Raw genomic sequence first — 21,755 nt, 5'->3', positions numbered from 1 at the left:
GAGGACTTCATTCCTAAAGAAGTTTCAGTGGCCCCCTTTCACCAATAGGTCTAGGATCAAATAAAACTCCTCTAAAATAAACTCCTCTAATTTGGCATTTAAAGCCCTTCACAATTTAGCTTCAGTCTATCTTTTCCGACTCACTTCACAAGAGGACTCCTACAAACCTCACTTTACATGACAGCCATGTTATCTTTCTTAATGTTCTACGGACGTGGCATTTCAGCTCCAGGCTCCAAGCCTTTGTATAGGATTTCCCCATTCCTACGATGCTCTTTTCTCATCTCCACCTTTTGGAATCCCAAACCCCCTTCAAAGTGCTACTACACAAGGCCTTCCCTAAAAATCCCAACTGTTGGTGCTCCTTCCCTAATAGGAACGCGTATTAATTTATTCTTAACATTTACTGAACTGTATGAATATTTCTCTCCCTCCACCACCCAAGTACAAGGTAAGCTCTTGGAAGAAAGGGGCTGTTTTGTTTTTCTCTCTGCATCCCCAGTGTTTAGCAGTGTTGGAACTGGGAGGTACCTAACAAATGCTTATTGAATTTTATTTAATTCCTTGGAGTATTGAGGAATAATAGCACAGTGAACTTGGGGTCTCCTCTTTCTGCTAAAATGAAAGCAGAAAACAAAGGAGTTTCTCATTTCTCTCCTCATGGAGCTCTATGGTCAGTGACTAAGCGGTACTGATAGCTAAGGAAAAGAAGGTCCAGTTCTCTACCCTGGCTGACTGGTGAAGAAAAGGCTCTCAGAAAAATTTTTCTCTAGCAACTCTATGAGGAAGGAAGTAAAAATATTATCCCCAGTTTGTAGACTGGGAAACTGAGGGTCCTAAATATGAAGTGGTTTGCCTATTTTCTCACATCTAGTAAAGTCAGAACCCAGTCCTGACTCCAGCACTCTTTCCACTACATGGAACTGCCTATCCACGGAACTCCTTTGGGGTGATCTGGGAGGTGACTTGAACTGAAATGATCTGGTCACTTGAAATCCCTCACGGCACACCCTGAGGACTTAGTGATTCCTCCCCCAGCAGATGTTTGTTATCAGATTTCACAGAAAATGCTGCTGAAAAAAATGATAAACCCAGGAGAGGGAATGCAAAGATCTCTGCCATATGCCAGCTCAGAGGCATGAGAAGGATTAGTTCTACCCCTGTCCACCACACATAAATTAAAGTGCATTTGGTCCCCAGCCATTCCTGGGGCTCTATGGCTCCTGGCTCCCAAGATCCTCAGGCAGTAAATTTAAAGTGGTCGGTGCTTGGTCCAACTGTCTGAAGTCTTTGGGGAGGAGGAGGAGGCCCTCCAATCATCACCCTACACCACTGCATAAGGCATTAATACAATTGTTTTAATTTGGGATGCAGCCTCTTGAAGCTCTCAGCCAGAATCATTTCTAAGCCTTATAGGATGACGGAGATAAAATAAACTCCTGAAGAAATAAATAATTCAAGAGTTCATTTATTCATTATGCCGTGTTGTCTACGGGCAACTGTTTGTGTAATCTCAGCTATGCGGCTGGTCTGAGCTGCCTCTCCGAGTGCTTATTACTGCGGGCATCCCATCTATATTGCTGTGATTTATACATTTACATTCTATTACCCAGGCAAGTTTACAGCTGAATGCTACTTCAACTGCTGACATGGGTGGAAGAGAGAGAAAGAACAATGGATCAAAAGAATAGGGACAACATTTTCTGGCAATTGTTGGAACAAGGAGTGTACAACATTGGTCTCCCTGCAAGGTACCCCAATATGTCACATCCCCTAAAACGAGATCTCTTTGAAAGATCTCTTTGAAATATATGTGGAAAATATGTAATATATAGAACAGATAATAAAATATGTTATATACAAGCTGTATATGTATATTGTGTATGCAGATACATATACACCTGCATATATACATTAAAGATGAGAAAAAGAGAAAAATAACCAAAAATTTATTTACATTTTAAAACATTTTACTCATTTTTATTTTTCCTCTTTTTTCCTTTGTTCATCTTTCTTTTCTTCATGATCTGTCTGAAATTTGCACAAATTATACGCTATACTTTTTATTCCTACCAAATTTGAGGGAAAATAGTACAACCCAAATTTGGGCCAAGTACATACCTCCCATACATATTAATTCACCTGTGTGACCCCTAAGCAAGTTACTTAACTTCTCTGAGTCTCAATTTCCTCATCTCTAAAAGGGGGTTTTATAATACTTCATTTGACTGAAAACAAGGGCTGGATCAGGATATTGTTTGATGATCTTTCCAGTTCTGAGATCTTATGGTAAGCTAGGAAGGACACTGGGTTCAGTATCAGACCCTACCTGTGTAACCATGAACAAAATCATCTCTCCTCTCTCAGTCTGTTTTTTCATTTGTAACATGAAAGGGTTTTTTTAACTAGAGAGGATTGCTGAGCTCTAAGGCTTAGGATGCATCATTCTCTAGTATCAGTAGAACCATCTGAAGTCAGGGAGGTGTTCCCTACAGTCACGTCAACTAACTCGCATCAAAACATTGCAGCAAAAGACCTATGACCTTTATAGTCAAACTATCTACTGTCACCATACAGTATGTGAAAAGAAATATACTGCTGTCATCAGATGGTGAATTGAGAGAAAATAGAGGGGTACAAGATAGATTCATAAAATCAAACCAACTTTGTTATTTAATTCCAGTTCTCTTTGAGTAATATATCTTCCTTTGGGAATGTCCACACTCAGAAAAACTTGAATCTCTTTGTATCTCTGTCAGTCTCTCCTCAATCTCTTCTTCCCTGCCTTCTCTCTTTCTCTCTCTCCTTAAACTCTCTCTAATATATCCTTTCTTCTTCTCTTTCCTCTCTCTCCTTACTCTCTTTAATCTCTCTGTTGAATTTCTTCTTCTCCTCTTCTCAATCTCTTTCTCTCTCTCTCTCCTCCCTCCCTCTTCAGTCTCTCTCTCCCTTCCCACCTTATCCCCCAATGCCTCATCATGGCATGGAAGAGATCCTAAGTTTTCAGACTATGCCAGTGGTGTGCAAGTTCTGGCAAGTCCTACTCAGCTGGAAAGCTGGAAGCACTTCAAACATGTGGCCAGCAACAGTACAATACAAACAAATTTTATTAAGCTCCTACTCTGTGCAAAGCAATGGGTTTTATTCTGCTTGAAGGACCAGGCTTGTTAAATTCACAGCAGCTCATTGCCAGAAGGTTGGCCACCACGTCATTTTGTTTTGTTTTGAATTTTTTCAGACAGCAACTTATGAAGACCATTTGCTGAAGAGATGAGAGGTAGCAATCTACATTGGGAAAGGGAATATCTACAGTCACAATATCATAGATCCTTGATTTTTTCCAAGGAATAAAAATAATCCCCTCCAAAAAAAAAAATACAGTTCCGTTGATTTAGTTAATCCACTGTTAAAGACTGATCCATGCCCCTATTTATAGACTTGAAGTTACCTTGCAAATCTGGCTTTGAGTCCCATGGCCCAATTTCCTCCCAGGGGCTCAAAAGGCCTCATAAATCCTTTCTTTGATCCTGTTCTTTGAGCCTACAAGTAAATCAGATCATGTGCCCTCTGAGATCCAAAACTGAGAAGTCCTCCTTTTCTAATCACCTCCTTCCTCCCCCTTAAATTGAATCAAAGAAAGATTACCCATGTTGGCTATTGCCAGTATCTAGAGGGAGTATGAAACTTCAAGCTCATCTCTGTCCCCTCTTTCTTTTGTGGTTGTATGGCTATTTGGGTCAGTTGTTGAAAGAAAGGGCTGATGAGATCAAGGTCACAGGAAGTCTGACCTCCCTACAGATTCAGTCATTAATTCAAATGACCATCTTTGTGTTGTTTATGTGTATTGTCATTGTGGATAATCATACATGCATTGTATTTCATAAAATCTCAGAGCTAAATCATAGAATCATAGAAATCATAGCACATTACAGCTGGAAGGGAACTGAGAATCCAGAACACAATCTAGAACAAGGGTCCTTAACCTTTTTTGTGTGATGTGTGAACCTTCTGCAGTGCGATGAAGTCTAGGGACTCCTCAGAATGTTTTAAAATGCATAGGATTACATAGGGAACCAAATATACAAAATTATAGCTATATACATACTTACACACACATATTTATACATACATACATACATTCATGTTTATAAAAATACATGGGCATGGAACTCTCCATATGATGTCAGTCTTGGTTGATGTATTAGTTTTGGTGACCTTTTTTCCTTTTTTATTCTACATTATAAAGGATGGTTCTCTGGGAAGGGAAGATGGACTTTAGGTTAAAAATCCCTGTCTTAGAATATAGAATGGAAGGGTATATATAGCTGGAAAGAATCCGAATACCCAAAATGTCAGAATAGGGAGAGAACGTTGGCATGTGAAGGAACCTTAGAACATAGAATATCAGAACTGGAAGGAACCCGAGAATACAGAATGTTTAATCTGAGAAGCACTTTAAACACAGTCTAGTTCAAACATCTCATTTTACTTACAGATGAGGAAAGTCTCCCAGGGTCACACAGAAAATTAATGACAAAGCAGGGACTGGAACCCAGATCTCTAGACTCCAGTTTAACGTTAATCCACTGCACCAAATCTCTTCAAAAGCACCTCAGGGAATGACAGAAACAAAATGAAATATGTGCAACATTTATCTTTGGTTTTCATGCCCCACACAGATAAAAAGTAATGTTGGTCTGGGAACATAAAACAGAACTGTGTGGAACTTGGTTTGGTCATAAAATTGTCATATTTGCTATATTTGGAGACATAAAGGGCTAGGGGAGAGGAGGAAATTCAAAATGATTTTGGATTTTTCCTCTAATTTAAAAAAAATAGTTCTTATGCAAACAAAAAGGTTTTTCTCCTTCTGGTTATTAAATTAAATTCATCTGGTTTGTTTTTTTTTTTCCCTTCCCAAGCCTTTACACATCTATCTACTCTCTCTATAATAATATTAATTTCATGCAGTGCTTTCTGATTTAGATTTGTAAAGTATTTTCCTCACAACAGCCCTGTGAGCTATTACTCAAGTCCTTCTAGTTTTTTAGCACCTACTCTATTGAATACCAAGCACTATGCCAGGCACTTGGCAAGACAGAAAAGCACAGAGCAGACTCTACTTTCTGGCAAAGTTGAATTTGGGGGTTAACTTTATCCCTTCACGCCACCTTTCCAATAACAAAAGTAAAATTATCCCCAGCTTCCAAGTGCCTCAAAATGTTACACCTCTACACCTGATTTCTTTTAATATCATAGATTTCCTAACGTCCAGTGTGCTTCCCATGACATTATGTTGCCTTTCGTATAAGAATTATTTTTAAACTCTTACATAATTGAGCATAAAACACTTCAGGAACTTCTAGTGCACATATCATTAAGTAAAATGTCACTAAAATGGATGACCTCCAAGTCCAGTCTTCCTACAATGCCTACAGCAATCATGAGAAACCTGGTGATGATGAGAAACTCCTCAAGGAGTTTTATTAATATCTGCGGTACAATTTGTTGAAGCAGTGAGCCAGCAAAACCCTCTCTGCCTCATCAAGGAAAAAGGATGAGCAGAAGAAGTAATGAGGAGAATTATAGATCATAGTAAGTCAGCATCAGAAAGGACTTTAGAACATGGAACATCAGACCTGGAAGGAACTTTAAAACCTAGAACACAGAATGTCAGAGCTGGAAGGAAACTGGAAGATCCTGTAGTAGATCCTCATTTTATACGCAAAAGAACAGAGGTCCAGATTGCTCCAGGAATTTGCCAAAATCACTCACCAAGTTCATGGCAGAATCAAAATAAAGTGGTTTACAAAGTGTTTTCCTCATGACAACCCAGAAAGTAGGTAGCATAAGCTTTACTATTATCATTATCATTAGTATCGCATTTTACAGATAAGAAAACTCCAATTGAGAGAGGCTAAGAGAACGCTGAAGGCGAAGAAACAGCAAGACTGCATCAGAAATCTATCAGTGGGAGGAAAGAGGTAGCAGATCAGATTTAATTAAATTAAGTTATTGCCAACAATTGGATTTCTGTTTCATATCCTCTCATAGAGGACAGCTGAGGGCATCTTCTATTTGCATCCAGACCTGACAGGACCCTGCTAATCGCCATTTAAGGACAGCTGAGCAAGCATGCCTTTCTATCATGAAAAGAGATGGGGAACCGAAAAGAATAAATCAGGTTTCCCTCAGGAGCCTCAAGCACAGTGAATTGGAAATTTGTCATGAAAATTCAACAATAACCATTGGTCATAAGAGCTACCAATAAGAACATCAGAGAACTGAGTCTTATTTCCAGCAAGTAAGGCAAGGGAGCTGAGCAGTTACCAAGAGAGAGAATACTAATGCTGCATTTCTGCCAGTGACATGGAACAGCCCAAGAATCTGCTCCACTGCCTTTCTTTTGCCTCTAGGACAAGAGCTCTTACCCTGGAATACAGGGATGCTCCTCCCCCAATACATCAGCAAAGAAATTGGGGTTGGATTGGGGGAAGTCCTGTGAACTTAGATGGGGAAAAATACAGCTTTGTTTTCATTAATCTCTACTGAAATAGAGCATTGCCCCTCGATTATGAATATGGGCCACAAACATTATGAAAAGGAATCCCCAGGTTTCATAGCCTACCAAAGGGACAATGCCACATTACACAAGAAATGGTCAAGAACACCCCACCCCACATAAGAGAAACATAAATTGTTCTGATTGGCTTTTAAAGACTTTTGCAATTTGGCTCCACCCTATCTTTTCAGGCTGATTACATATTACTGTTCTCTCATGTGCTCTGTGTTGAAGCAAAATCAGCCTTCCTGATATTCTTCATCCATGACATTATATCTCTTGTCTCCATGCCTTTAAATAGGCTTTTCTCTATGCCTGGAATACCCTCTCTTCCTCACCTTCTGTTTCCCGAAGCTTCTAGCTCCCTCTAAAGTTCAGTTCATGAACAATGTCCTTCAAGAGCCCTTTTATTCTTCTAGTTGTTAGAGGCCCCTCCCTAAAATAACTCTGTATTTGCCACATACATACACACACGCATGCACACATACGTGTAGAGATATGTGTGTATACACACATGCACACATATATTCATACATACATATATTGCTGTTGTTGTTTAGTTGTGTCTGACTCCCTGTGACCCCATTTGGGGTTTTCTTGGCAAAAGTACTGGAGTGGTTTGCCATTTCCTTCTCCAGATCATTTTACAGAAAAAGAAACTGAGGCAAAAATGGTTAAGTGACTTGCCCAGGGTGTACATATGTGTGTATATATGTGTGTATAAATATCTGTGATTATACATATGTGTAATTGCTACGTTATTAATATAGTGTGCTTTTTATACAATATATCCTACATTTACATAAATATATTGTATTTATTTGCCTGCATGCATATTGTTTGCTCCTAACACAAAGTAAACTCCTTGAGAGCAGGGACCCTTTCAGTTTTAATTTCCTGTCCCCTGGGCCTAGCCCTAGCACACTGCCAGGCACATAGTGAATGTTCAAGTTCAAGCTGGTCTCCCTCCCAGAGGAGAAAGCAAAAGAATAGAAGGATATTTCTCTAGTCACTCATAGGAATGAAATATTCTCTGAAAGAATGAAATTACTGCAAGGAAAAGACTAAAAAGAAAAAAGCATCCGAAATGATGAAACAGTGTGGAGGGCGAACACAATATGACCAGTAGAGAGGGAAGAAGGAACAGCTCTCAGAACCATGCAATAACTAGGAAGCTTTTCCTACCAAAGCTGGGCCAGCATATGAGGAGGAAGCATTTTCTTGAATTACAAGAAATAATGCTTTCCCACCTTTGCTGGGGAAACAAGATAAATTTTTTTTTCATTGGGACCCCTCCTCTCTCTCTCTCTTTCTCATTTTCAGACCCTAGTATTTCTAGGAATATCACTTAACATTTCTCAGATTAGTTTCCTCATCTGTAAAAAGGGGACAATAGTACCTGTACTGCCTAACTCAGTCTTGTGTAGCTTTGGGAATTCACCTAGTTACATTTCAAAGTCCTTTCTGCCCACAGGGAAAGCAGCAAATACCCAGTTCCTAAGTAAAGTGCTTTGCTGTCTTTAAAGCACTCTATATAAATGTCAGCTGTTCCTTTGAATGCATCGTGGTAAAGTATGAGTGACTCTGGAGCCAACAGCTCAATTTACTACCAGGATAAATGTGGATTTTCGGAGTAGATGAGATCTATGAAAGGCTATGACAAATCACTTTTCCATCTCTCTGGGCAGCCCAGTTCACCTTTCAGAAGTTACCACTGATGCTGCCAAGCCTGCATAACACACTCCTGATATCTCACAGACCAGAACGTTCTGTCAGGTAGTAGGTCTCTGCAGGGTATCCAGTGCCCCCAGGATACACTCTTTCATCTGGCTTACTCAGCTGCTCCCATACACTGCAGACTAGACCACTTTAAAATGCAGAAACTTATTTTTAAAACAGAGAGAAGGGCCTCCTTTGCAGGTAGGAGCAATGCGGACTATGTGTCGATTGATCCATCGCCGATTATGTGCCAGAGTAATTAAAGGGATGATTGAAGGCTGTTTTCCATGGTTTGTGTTTTTTTGCCACATCACAAGTTAATAAAATATATTCTCCCAAGCACACAGAAACTTTCACCTTTTATGACTACGAACCCCCTTTGTACTTAGCCATGGAAGTAGAATGTTTAACATCACTGTGTTTTAGTGGGTCTGGGCCAAGTCAAGGATGGATAGTGAGTCCACTGACAAGAATTACTATTCCCACTGTACTCGTGTAGCAACTAAGATTTGGGGAGTTGAAGGAGACATCAAGGTATAGGAAAAGGCACACTAGATGCTCCATCAGTAGATCTGGGTGTCACTAGAATAAAAGCTGGTGCCCATTGATTAAGGAATAGTTGAATAAGTTGAGGCACATGCATGTAATGAAATATTATTGTACTATAAGAAATGACTGATATCAGTGCTTCAGGGAAACTTATAAAGATTCATATAAATTGATGCAAAGCAAAGTAGAACTAGGACAATTTATATAATGATCACAAGAATGTAATGGAAAACAATATTGAAAGACCTGGTTGACAGTGAAGCATAATGTTCTCTCTTCTAGACAGAGGTGGTGGACTAGAGGTATGTAATGGAGCATACATTTTCAGACATAAACAATGTATTGGTTTGCTTTTCTATATGTTTCTATTATAATGGAGCCTTTTTATGGGATAGAGCAAGGAGGAAGACTCATTGAAAAGTAAAAGTGATATTTTCTTAAGTATCAATAATGCTTTTTTTAAAACAAAAACCTAAGTTCTAGCCTTAGCTCTACCACTAACTCATTATACGATCTTAGAAAATCATTTCTAATCTCTGAGCCTGTTTCCTCATACATAACATGAGAAGATTAGATTTCTAGAGTTCCTTCTATTTGCAATAGCATACCGTCTATAACAGTTCAAGTTCATATAGAAAATAAACCAATCAACTGCACTATGGAATTGAATTATTAAAGGCTAGATCTTGCCATCTCCAAAAGTGATTAGGTTTCTGAGACATTATTGGAGAGAGTATAATAATAGCTATTGTAACTGTAAGGTACCCTCAAGAGATCCCCTGGTCCTGCCCCATGCTGCTGAACAAATAAAGTATTATCATCTTCATTTTATAAATGAAGATTTATTTTATAAACTTGGACCCAGTGAAATTAAGGGCACAAAGTCTATACAACTAATACACAATGAAAGGGATAAGTAGAAACCAGGGATTCTACATGGTTTTAGTTCAGTGCTCCCACAGTAGGAAGGGGGAAAAATTAGAGAAATCCAAAATATCTTGACCATCTTTTCATTTTCACCCATATACTTCACCTTATTTCTGCCTTCTTTTAAAATTTCAGTTCCAAATGGAATTTGGGTAATTCATAAGAAGAAAGAACCAATTGAAGATTAATTAAGAATTTGAATGGATGAACAAGAATTTTTTTAAGCACCTACTCTGTTCTAGGCATTGTGTTAGACTATAAAAGTATGATTGAAAGCAAAAGTTCCCCAAGGGTGTTTATTCACCAATGAAATAAAAGATTATTGTTCCTGAAAATGATTCAAAGTAATTAATAATAATAATAAAGAAGTAATTATGTTTCTTATTATATATGTAGCATTCCTCAAGCTTCAAATCCCAGGTTATATGTCAGTGTTATCCTCAAAGCTTCACTTTCACTCAGCCTACCCATGCAAACTGTAGCCACGTTCTATTTCTACCTTCCCAGTGTCTCTAACACATATTATCTTCTCCTTGTGACATAAGGACCACCTTGGTGCAGGCTCATCATCTCAAACCTGGAATATTGCAATATCCTATTGGTTGGCCTCTCTGCCTAAGTCTTTCCACTCTAGTCAAACCTCCATTCAGTTGCCAAAGTGATTTTTCCTAAAACACAGATCTGACCATGTCATTCCCCTATTCAATAAACTCTATTGGTTCTCTGTTGCCTTCAAGATTAAATATAAAAGACTCTGGCTTCTAAAGCCTTTCACTTCCTAGCCCCTTCCTACCTTTCCTGTCTCCTTACACTTCACTCCCTTCCAATTACCCTACAATGCAGCAACACCGGCTTTCTGTTTCTCACATAGCAGTTCATGCCCTAACTCTTTTCCTTCTCACTGCCTCTCCCCTGGAATTGAAGTGTTCTCCCCCTTGTCTCTGCCTCCTAGCTTCCCTGGCTCCCTTCAATATTCCTTTCAAATCCTAGCCTTTTTTGGTTCCCCTTTGCTCCAAGATTATCCTTCAATTTATCATGTTTATATTTTGTATGAATGTAACCCATATCCCAAAGCCCACTGGTCTGAGACTCTCCTTGTAATTGGAAATGAATACCCTGCCCTGCATGAGGAACAAAGGAGAGTTGGTGAGAAACAAGAGAGCTCCAGCTGTCACCAGTCTCCCTTCAGGGTCAGTTCACTTTAGGACTGGTGAAGTTTCAAGTCTTCTTTAGGCATTGCTGGCTTTCAGTTTTCAGAGAGAAGATGGAAGAGACCAATCCCATTTGGAAAGACATGAAGAGCATCCAGTAGTCTCCATTATGTCTTTACTTCCAGTTTGCTACGCTAGAGTCTGTGGAGGAAGATCAAGGAAAATCTTGTTTTCGCTGTTACCTCTATTCCAATGGGAGAGCTCCTTCACTCCCCTTTCCCCTCAGAAATGACAAAGCGATCAGAAGTTAGTTCAAACCCTTGTGTTATCTTCCCCACTAGACTGTGAGCTCTCTAAGGGCAGGGAATCTTTTCCTTGCCTCCAGTCCCCCTACGATCCATCCTTCACACAACTGACAAAATAATCTTCCTAATACATAGGTCTTACCATCTCATGAACCAATGCAAAAACTTCTAGGGGGTCTTTTTTGCCTTGAGCCTAATAGGATAAAGTGATTTTTTTTTTCACAAAAACATCCAGGTCACTAGATGCATAAGTACGGCAGGGCACCACAGCTTGGGATTTGACTCAAGGCCACAAAATATACTTTCTCTCTACTCATAGCATAGAAACAACTAACTGTGTACCAGTTATCAAGAATAATAAATTAAAATAGGAAGCCAACTGGTGATATCTTCCCACTCTCTTCCCCTAGCAGTCATCCACTCCTGCTCCTCCCTGACAATGACTGCCACCCTGGCAATAGCTCCAACTGTCAACCCCTCTCAAGTGAATCGTGCAATTGCCCCCGGGGACGAAAAAAATCCTCGTTACACCTCAAAAAACTCTCACTGATATTGTTTGTTTTGTATAGTTCTTTCCCAGTATCCTCTATATTTCTTTAATCTTATTGTTTCTGTCCTATTTTGTTTATCAAGCCATCCAGGAAGTCTAAACTGCAGAGAACCACACTTGAACCTTGACACACAGCAAGATAGCTCACAAAGCAGAGCCACCCCCAGGGTGTGATGTATCATGTGGAACAGAGACCTGGACGTTTTAGTCCTGTCCCTAAGTAGCTGCACGCCCCTAAATAAGCCACTTCTGAGTCTGTTTCCCCTTCTGTGAAATGAGGACACAGGGCTAGGCGTCTGTTCAATTCTCCACTCTGTTCTCATTTACTAGAAACTTCATCTTTTGGCTGAACTGGAGACAAATTGTCAGGAAGAGGTGTTAGAAGGCAGGCTCTCTCTATTATCGCCCCCACCAGAGGCCTGTGAATACAGGTGCCCATCTTTGCCTCTGCAAAAATACAGAATTCTCTGAAGATGAAGGAAATAATTTAAGGAAGGAAAAAAGAGTCACTTAAATGAAGGCAAGAAACCAGGAGATAATTTGTAAGAGGAAATGGATGCAGACAGAGAGTTTGATTCCCCATGGCTCTTAAAATGTTAGTTAATTGAATCCAATGTTCCAGGACCTTAACTACAAATAAACTCCTTGGAAGAAACAGCCCAATTGGTATCCCTCAGGTGAAATTAAAGCCCTGAGCCTTAACTCTGAGGCCTGACAAAGCCCTTCTGCCCTCCTCCTGACTAATATTTATATACACAAAGGCATCAGCCTGATCCAGGGAGCTTTTGTGCTCTCTTGCCTTTTAAGACCAACATCTGCTTCTGACAGGCAGCTCCAGGGTCTGTGCTCCCTTCCTCCAGTCTGCTGGCTTCCCCCACCCCCATTCATTAGATCTCAAGTCCTTGTCAAAGCTATCTCAGGTACCAGAAACAGGGACTGAAACAAAATAAAAACAACAATCTCTATAGGGTTTGTACAACATTTACTTCACAACAAGCCTGTATTGTAAGAATTCCTCCAATGTCCATTTAGGCAAGTCACTTACCACCTGAGCCTCAGTTTCCTTATCTGTAAAACGAGGGGGTCGAATTTGATTGCCTCTAATTTTAATGACCTTCCATTTTGAGGAAAGACTCAGACCAGTCAATCTTTATTCTCCAGACTTTGTCACCATCCCACCTCACTCCCACAGCTTTTTAGCTTCTTTTTATGTGTTGTCTCCCCACTACTCCCTTAGAATATAAGTTCTGTAAGAGCAGAGACTATGTTTCTTTTTGCTTGTATTTGCATTTCCTTCGCTTAAAACATTGCCTGTAATTGAATAAGCAAGCTTTTAATAAATGTTTCTTGATTTGACTGATCTTCCAACTTCTACTACCCTGTCATCCTCAAGGTTTGGCTCAAGCCTAGGTCTTCCCAATCCATACAGAGTGGGCTCTTTCTATTCTTCTATGCTATGGAACCATAAAACTTTAGTGTGCGAGGTGAGGAGTGGAGAATTTAGAGCTGACAGGGTACCACAGAGGCCATCTAATCCAAAACTCCCATTTTACAGAGAGTGTGAGAAGAAGAACAATACAGGATAAGGATAAGGATAAAAGTTAAACTCCATTCGGCTCACTTTGCCTCAATTTATTTAAGCTTTAAAGCCCTTTCCAGCTAGATGCCAAAGCATCTTTCTAAACTTATCCCTTTTTATTCTCCTTCCCACACTCTACAATCCATTCAAACTGGTCATCTTGCTATGCCACGCCCATGACACTCCATCTCCAATCTTTACATCTTCAAAATAGTAGGTGCTTCATTAGCAGATTGATGTATACTATGCTTCCTGAGATAGTAGTTTGGTATTTCAGTAAAGACCTGCCCCCAGGAGATACAAGAAAGAATACCCACAAGTGAATCCCAAACCACTTTCAGAATAGCCTTACATGGAAATAATGACCTAAGATTTAAAGACTACTTTGCATGGAAGGCATTTGTTCAATTTTCAAAAGAATACAAGGAAGAGTGTGAACACATTATTATTACCCTCACCTCTATAGACAAACATGTCTGCTCACCAGGGCAGAGGGTAGTGACTCTTCTAGCCATAGGATGTCACCTGACTCTAAAGGTCACTGATTCCTTGTGAGGCCTTTTCTATTCCCTTCAGTGACCAAGAAGCCAAGTCAGCAGCTTCAGCCTTACTTTCCTGGACCAACAAAGTCTCACCTTGACTTTTAGGAAGAAAAAAATAGTCTAACTTCTATGGTATGAACTGTGGTTAAGTACTCCTCTGATTCACAACCATATAACATTACATAGCTATAAGCCAATAGCAAGATCTTTTTTGAAATATCTTTTGATATTTGATATCTTTGAAAGATTTGATATCTTTTGAAAGATCTTTTTTTTGCAATAGCTCAATCAAAATGTGAGAGGCAGCACTGAGGTATATGGGAACCCTCTTTGGCACTTTTTTTCCTAAAAGATTGTTTCAGTGTTGTCTTGCCTATGGCTGCACTAAGTTATCTCTGGGAGTATTTTCTTGTCATGACTTCAAAGCTGTCTCACAAGTCGTTAGTTTCCATTCAGGAATCTAGTCCCTTTTAAAATTAAGGTTTGCCTATCTAAAAAGTGTACTTTGTGTTCTGGGTTTATGACAACATTCTTTTGTGCTAAACATCCAATTAGAGTGTACCTAAGTACATAGAAAGGACTGAGATACAGAAAGCGAACAGGGCATATTCTCCAGAAGACAAACAATGAAGTTTTTGGAAAATATCACATTAGACCATTTATATGACCTACAAGACAGACTGTATAAGTACATAGAACATCAAGGATAGCTAAGCAGAAAGGGTGGGCCACTTGCATTTGGAAGAGCTAACTATAAGTCCTGACCACCATCACCAGCTCCTTTATCTTGGACAAATAACTTTACTAATGGAAGCCTCAATTTCTCCACCTATAAAATGGAGGTGATAAAATTTGCCCTGCCTCACACAGATGATCTGACAAAAGTACTTTATAAACCTCAAGGCTCTATAACATGTGAGCTATTGTTATTATGGGTCACCTGCTGAAAAAATATCTTAAAAAATGATAGAGAAAAATCAGGGGAAGTTCAAGAGGAAATAAAAACTTGGATGGTTTTCCTTTGAAATTTTTCCCCTGTAGAAAATCCTTGTAGTACATGACAGCTGTACTTGCCCACTGGCAGTTGAACACATGAAAGTTAAAAATAATAAGAAATCATTATTAGGCTCCAAGGATGATAGATGGATTGTCATCACCAAGCACCTCTAACTCATTTTAAGCAAATAAGTACAAAGTTTTTTCCCAAATGATTTGCAGAGGACAGCATGCTAAGAAATAGGGAGAAGCCAATAATGCCCAAGTGATGACACCCAGGTCATAAAGCCAAAGGAGTTAGAGAGGGACAGGGAAGTTGCCTCCTAGTACTTAGAAGAGTTTCTTGTAGAATTCTACCTATCAGCTTGATAATCAGGAACAAGTAGAGGAAATGTCTAAAGTAGAATTGGCTACCTCAGAGGTTTTCAAATTAACTCTGAATGGCCATCTGTGGGATGTTGTAAAGGAGATTTTTACTTAGGCATGGGTTTATAACAAAAAATTTCTGAGGTTCCTTCCAACTCTGAGATGCTGAGATTCTATTAATATTAACAAGAGCTACTCACACGAGAGTAGGACTTTAAGGTTCACAAAACACTTTTCTTACAACACTGTAATGTTATGACGTAAAGAAGGTTTTTGCTAGTGCTGTTATACCCATTTTACAAGTAAGGAAACTGAGCTTCACAGAGGTTAAGTACTTAAGAACAAGTTCTTTAGCCTAGCATGGATGCTTTTCTATTTTTATCTTACCCTAGTCCCCATTATTCCTCTTCCCCCTCTGTTCCAAATAATCAAGACTCCTCTCTACTCCTGGGTATTCATCATGCTCCTTCCCAACTAGTTATCCCTTTCACATCACAGGATTTTGTGGGTCAGTGACCCTGAGATCCAAAAAATGCACATAAAAATTTTTGGCCCTCTCTTCATACCAGAGAAGGTTTCAGTTATTATATCAAAAGATAAAATATGTTGATGATCATACAATACTATATATACTTTTACGCATTTCTCAGTTTCTAAATTTTTTCCTGCATCATCTGTTGCCTTTGCATGTCATCTGTGGTTTCTACAAAACTCTCAAAAAATTCTCATTAATGTCTTATGCTGACTGTTGATATGCTGAAACCATGGTGGAGAAAGTCATAATGTGAAAGGGATAAGTATATAAACCTTCCCCCTCCTTCTTGCTTGTACAAAAACTACCTGTCCTCTCAAGCCAAGCTGAAGTCTTACCACATCTTTTCATCATAATCATATCAGCCTCTGATAATCATTCCTCTTCTAAATACAATACGTATATCGTACTTCCAATCTGTATCACTCACTCAGCCTGTATAGACAATCTGGTACTATTTGACTCTTTCGTATTCATTGAGTTACCTTCCCAACTAAACTTAAAGGTAATTCTGATGAGGAACTATCTTGTAATTCAGAAAAAAAGTTGTTATGCTTGGCATCAAAGGGCCAAGTTTCAAGTGTGACCAAAAAGTATTACACTGAAAAGGGCTGGAGAAGGAGAAAACTGCTCATATGATGACCAAGTCTAATCCTATAGAGAATAACAGATACAGCACCAGATGAAGATTCATGAAAGCACATACCAGATCACAAGAGCTAATATCCACACCTACATCTACAGAGAGAACCTGTAACATGAAGCTGATTTTTTTATCCAACTTTAAAATTTGCATTCACCTCTATATGAGTTCATTTAATTAGATTTAGTTGACTATTTTAGCCTTAGGCCCTAATTGCTATCAAAAATTTAAAGACATTTCTCCCATCTTCGAGTCATCTGCAAGTTGGACACGCATGCCTACCTACAATGAATTCATCAAAGTGGCCAAGACCCCCCTCCCAGAAAGAAAGGATTGAAGGAACCCTAACTAGATAATTGATATTACTTATGTAAATATGACAAGTAAGACAGCTCAAAATAGCTGGATAAGGAGACGGGGCAAAAAAAAAGAAGAATCCAAGAAACTTCACTGCCTGGAACTTTGTTTCCTCAAGTTTCTGTCTGCAAAGCCTTCAGAGAGAGACCAGAAGTATATCATTCTGAAGATGGAGGTAGAGTGCTGTGCTGACTAAGGATTATGATGCTGAGAATAACAATATCTCTGAAATACTTCAAGAATCTATGATTTCATTGGTATGGGTACTCTTTTCACCAAGAGATTTAAAATCTCTAATTTAGGAGATGGTCTTTATGACTTTCTGAACCTTGTACTTCTCCTAAAAAATGCATCCTTTTACAGCCATTCTGGAGATGAATATCCCCAAATTTGTCAGACTGATCCTTAAATAATATTCATTGCCGGGTCCTTCCTAACCCCCACAACTGCTAGTGTCATCCCCTAAGAAATCACCTGGTAGGTAATTTGTAAACATATTTTGTATTTCCTTATCTGTATATATTTTAGCTTGCTCAATAGAATATAAGCTCCTTAAGGGCAGAAACTGGTCTTTGTATCCTGAGAGCTTAGTGTGCTGGTTTATAGTAGCATCTAATAAGTTGTTGTTCGTCCTTCATTTTCAAAGAGGACCGATGATATCAATGACTTCATTGGTGATGTCTTGACTTGAATTTAAGTGAACTGGATTTAAGTGAGGCAGACTTGTGCAAAGTTGTCCTTACCAAGATGAATACTTATTGTCTTCATCCACCTGTCCCTGGTTCTGAAACGCTGGCTTAGATAGTTTTGATTTCTACCTTGATAATATCGGTTTTGGTTTCCAGCCTGTCTTCAAGGCTGACCACTATTCACAGGTCAGTCTGACTCACAGAAGCCCATTCTAGGCAATCAGCACAGAACCGAGAGGAATGCTTCTAGTCCTGCCTATCTGTTTAGACAGATTTTTTTTAAAAATGAATTCAATTTAGTGACATTCCATACCAATAATATGCTGAGAATTTTTTGAGTCCTATATCAAATTCACCCACAACTTACATGTTTTTAAAGAACAAACAAAGGAGGTTTTAAAAAAAAATACCATCACCACCATCAATCCAGAAAAGAAAACAGGACTGTCAGTAATGTAAATCATAAAAACCTACAAGTTCCCTGGGATTGGATTTTTTTTAATGACTGGAGGCCATAATGTTTGAGCTTTTCCATTGTTGAGCTGGCAGGGAATTCAACAGGGTCACCACTCCAGAGACTACTCTCTTTCAAATGCAGAGATATAAAGAATAAAAATCTGATTCTTATTTACAGATCCATAGGACTCAACTTAAAAGAAATATGGTGAGAGGCAGGGAGGATTGCTTGTTCAAATATGGAAAAGAAAACACACTTCTAAGGGGAGCCACGTATAACTCTGTTTTTCTCTCAGCAACAGCACAGTAGGATTAAGTGTCTGTTCATACGTGTGTGTGTGTGTGTGTGTGTGTGTGTGTGTGTGTGTACTCATCTCACTTCAGAATCATGGTTTTCAGCATTTGATTGAGAAGATGTGTTCTTTGCTAACAAGACAGGAAAGTCTTTGAAAACAGGCCTCCCCTTTTAAACCACCCTCATGTTAAGGGGTCAGACATAAATGATCACAAGTGAATGCTTCCCCTGATTCAGCTCCCTTCGCTCAGACAATGTCCTCTCCCTCCTCTCCTGTCTGAGTGACCCAATCACATCCTTCATTCAGGAAAATCATTCATGTTCCACCTTCCCCCATTTTTACTCCAACCTATATTCCCCTCTCTTTCATCCAAACCTCTAGTGCTTATTAGCTAAACCATTTAATGGTGTGGGCATATGATCTGCTATTGAACAATCCTATTGTGGTTGTATAATTCTAGTCTGACAGGCAGCATGGCAGAGTGGATACAGGCCTTACGTTGGAGCTAGGAAGAGGTCTTCATGGGGGTACAAGTCTTGTGACATATTCTGCCTGTTGTGACCCTGAATAAGTCCATCAACCTGTCAGTGGTCCAGGCAATTCTCAAAAACTATAAGTAATAAAGAAGGTGCCCACCCTGTATCTGTAGAGGGAGATTGCTGACCAGGGATTTCCAGTTAAATCACAGGCCAAGTTCCTATTCTTATCTCTACAATTCTAGTCATCTAGTTTTATTAACCAGACCTAAATCAGACCAATCTAGTGGCTGAGGTTTAGAAATGGACCAAAGTGAGATGATCTTAGATTGTCTCACAGTTATTGTAAGGAAGTTTACTTAGCATAGCATGGAAAAGATATTTAGCAAGGATACAGCACTGGTTCCATTAGGTACATCTTCCCTCCCCCATGGTGCTGATAATGAACCAACGAGAGGACCTCCTGGTTCTTCTCGTACTGGTTTTTGTCCTTAGCCCATCAGGAAACTGCTAATGGGTTAGGCTTTAATTGTCTAAGCCAATTAAGTCTCAAGGGTGATTTCGATCCTTTTAAGGAAAAGTTGGTCTAACCTGAGTTGAATGGAGCCTTAGGATATTGCTTCTATCATGCTCATTTTCACAAACTGAGGAGTAATCCTTGACTCTCTATTTTCACTCATCTCCCATACTCAATCAGAAGATCAGAACTCCAGTGTTGGAAGGAACCTCAGAGGCCAAGTCTAGTCAATTCTACCTCCACAACGTCTCTTGTATCTGTTCCTTTTTCTCCGCTTACCTAATGACAAACCTAGTTGTTCATTCAGACTCATCATCTCTCTACTGAACTATTATAATCATCTCCCAATTGGTTTCCTTATTTCTAACCTTTCCCTTCTAAAAACCACCCCATCCACAAAGCTGACTAATTGTTACTCCTAAAGAAAGTCTGACCATGCCCACCTGTTCAAGAAGTTTCATTGGTACTCTGTTGCCTGCGATAAAGTAAAAAAGAACTCTGTTTGGCATGTCAAGCCCTTCACAAACTGACTGCAACTCATCATTTTCTTTTCAAGGGTAATGACAAATTACTGTCTCTTGCAATTTGTTTCAGTCAATACGGACCACTTAAACATATCCTTCTTCCCACCTCTCTATTTCTGCACAGGGTATCTATCCCTTTGCCTGAAATCCCCTCTCTCCTTACCTCTCATAGAATTCCCCTCTTTCTTCAAGGTAGAGCTCAAGCTTCTACATGAAGTTTTTCCTGATCCCCTCACTACCTCCTCCTCAGTTCTCCATGTCTTCTTTCTGACTGCTTCATTTTTGTCTGTATTAAGGCTATGACTTACATATATATGCAGGATATCCAAAAGCTTTTATTAAAGCTTAAAACCACACTAAGACCATTGGGACATGTTGTATGTGTACTTGTCTCTCTCATTAGAACATCAGATAACTTTGCATTCCTAACACTTAACACAATGCCCAGCATAGAGTAGACACTTAATCAGTGCTTGTGCTATCATTAAAATGATAATAATCCTCAACATTTCTGGAGTCCTTTAAAGCTGACAAAGCAAGTTGTAGAACAAGTATCATTATCCCTATTTGACAGAAGAGAAAACAGAGACTTAGCTCTGGCCCAGACTGAATGGTCACATTCGTCATATCTGGTCAACTATGGTCACATATTCAGCCTGGGCCAGGGCTAGGTTTAGCCAAGGTATTCGTGCTCCAAGGCCAGTGTTCCTTAATCTTTTACTGACTTGTTTGTCTAGGAAATGAGTCCGGTTATTTTTAAATTTTGTATCTTGGCAACCTATGACCATGACATGCACATGGTAAGTACTTAAGAAAATGGTTGTTGAAAGATGGGAATAGTCCATGTTGAAGGGTTTGTGGGAAGGTAAACTAATGCATTCATTAATGGTGGAGCTGTGAATTAGTACAATCATTTTGGAAAGAAATTTGGAATTATGGAAATGAAGTAGTTAAAATATCTGTACCCTAGATACAGAGGGTATAGTATCATACATATTCTCCAAGGAGGTCATTGCTAAAAAGAAAGTCTCCATATATATCACAATATTTACAGCAGCACTTTTTATGGTAGCAAAATGCTGAAAACAAAGTGGATGTCCATCAATTAGGGAATGGCTAGACAAACTATGGTACAGCAATGTATGGAACATTGTTGTTCAATCATTTCAGTTGTGTCCAGCTCTTTGTGAATTCATTTAAGGGTTTTCTAGGCAGAGATACTGGAGTGGTTTGTCATTTCCTTCTCAAGTTCATTCCACAGATGAGGAACTAAGACAAAGAGGGTTAAGTGACTTGCCCAGGGTCATACAACAAGCGTCTGAGGCCACATTTGAACTCAGGAAGATTAATCTTCCTGATTCCAACCCCAAAGATGTATCCACTGCACCCCTTAGTGTCCCTGTATGAAACATTACTGACATAAAAAATGACACATGTGATAAATACAGAAAAACATGTTAACTGATGCAAAGTAAAGTAAGCAGAGTCAAGAAAATTATATATAAATATATATGTAATGATCACATTAACACTAATAATAATGTGTAATTATATAATGGAAATGAAAAGAGCAATAACCACAAAACAAATGTTGCAAAATCACAACGAATAAGCTTGACCCTCTAGAAAAGATGAGAAGCTACTTTGCAGAAGTAGAAGGTCCACAGAATAGGATACTGCTTATATTTTCAAGGTTTTGTTCAATGTATTAATTGGTTGTGCTGATTTTTCTTCTTCCTCCTCTTTTTTTCCTTCTAAAAAATATTTTTCATGCAGAATGGCTCTTTAGGAGGGGGGAAGAAGAAGCCTGCTGGGGGAAATTTGGGTAATGTGAAAACAAAAAATATAAATTTAATATTTTTATATGTTAATTGAATTGAAAGGACATGCATACCTTGCCTTTATGTAGATAATTTCAACTTTTTTTTAAGTGCACTGCCATGTAGCCTTCAGTAAGTATCTTTGTAAAATAGGTAAAACAGGGATCTGCATGCCGAGCTAGTCTCACAGGGAAGGTAA

The sequence above is a fragment of the Notamacropus eugenii genome, chromosome 6, assembly GCF_028372415.1.
Source record: "Notamacropus eugenii isolate mMacEug1 chromosome 6, mMacEug1.pri_v2, whole genome shotgun sequence".
Taxonomy (NCBI): Eukaryota; Metazoa; Chordata; class Mammalia; order Diprotodontia; family Macropodidae; genus Notamacropus; species Notamacropus eugenii.
Note: the sequence above shows the minus strand (reverse complement) of the source record.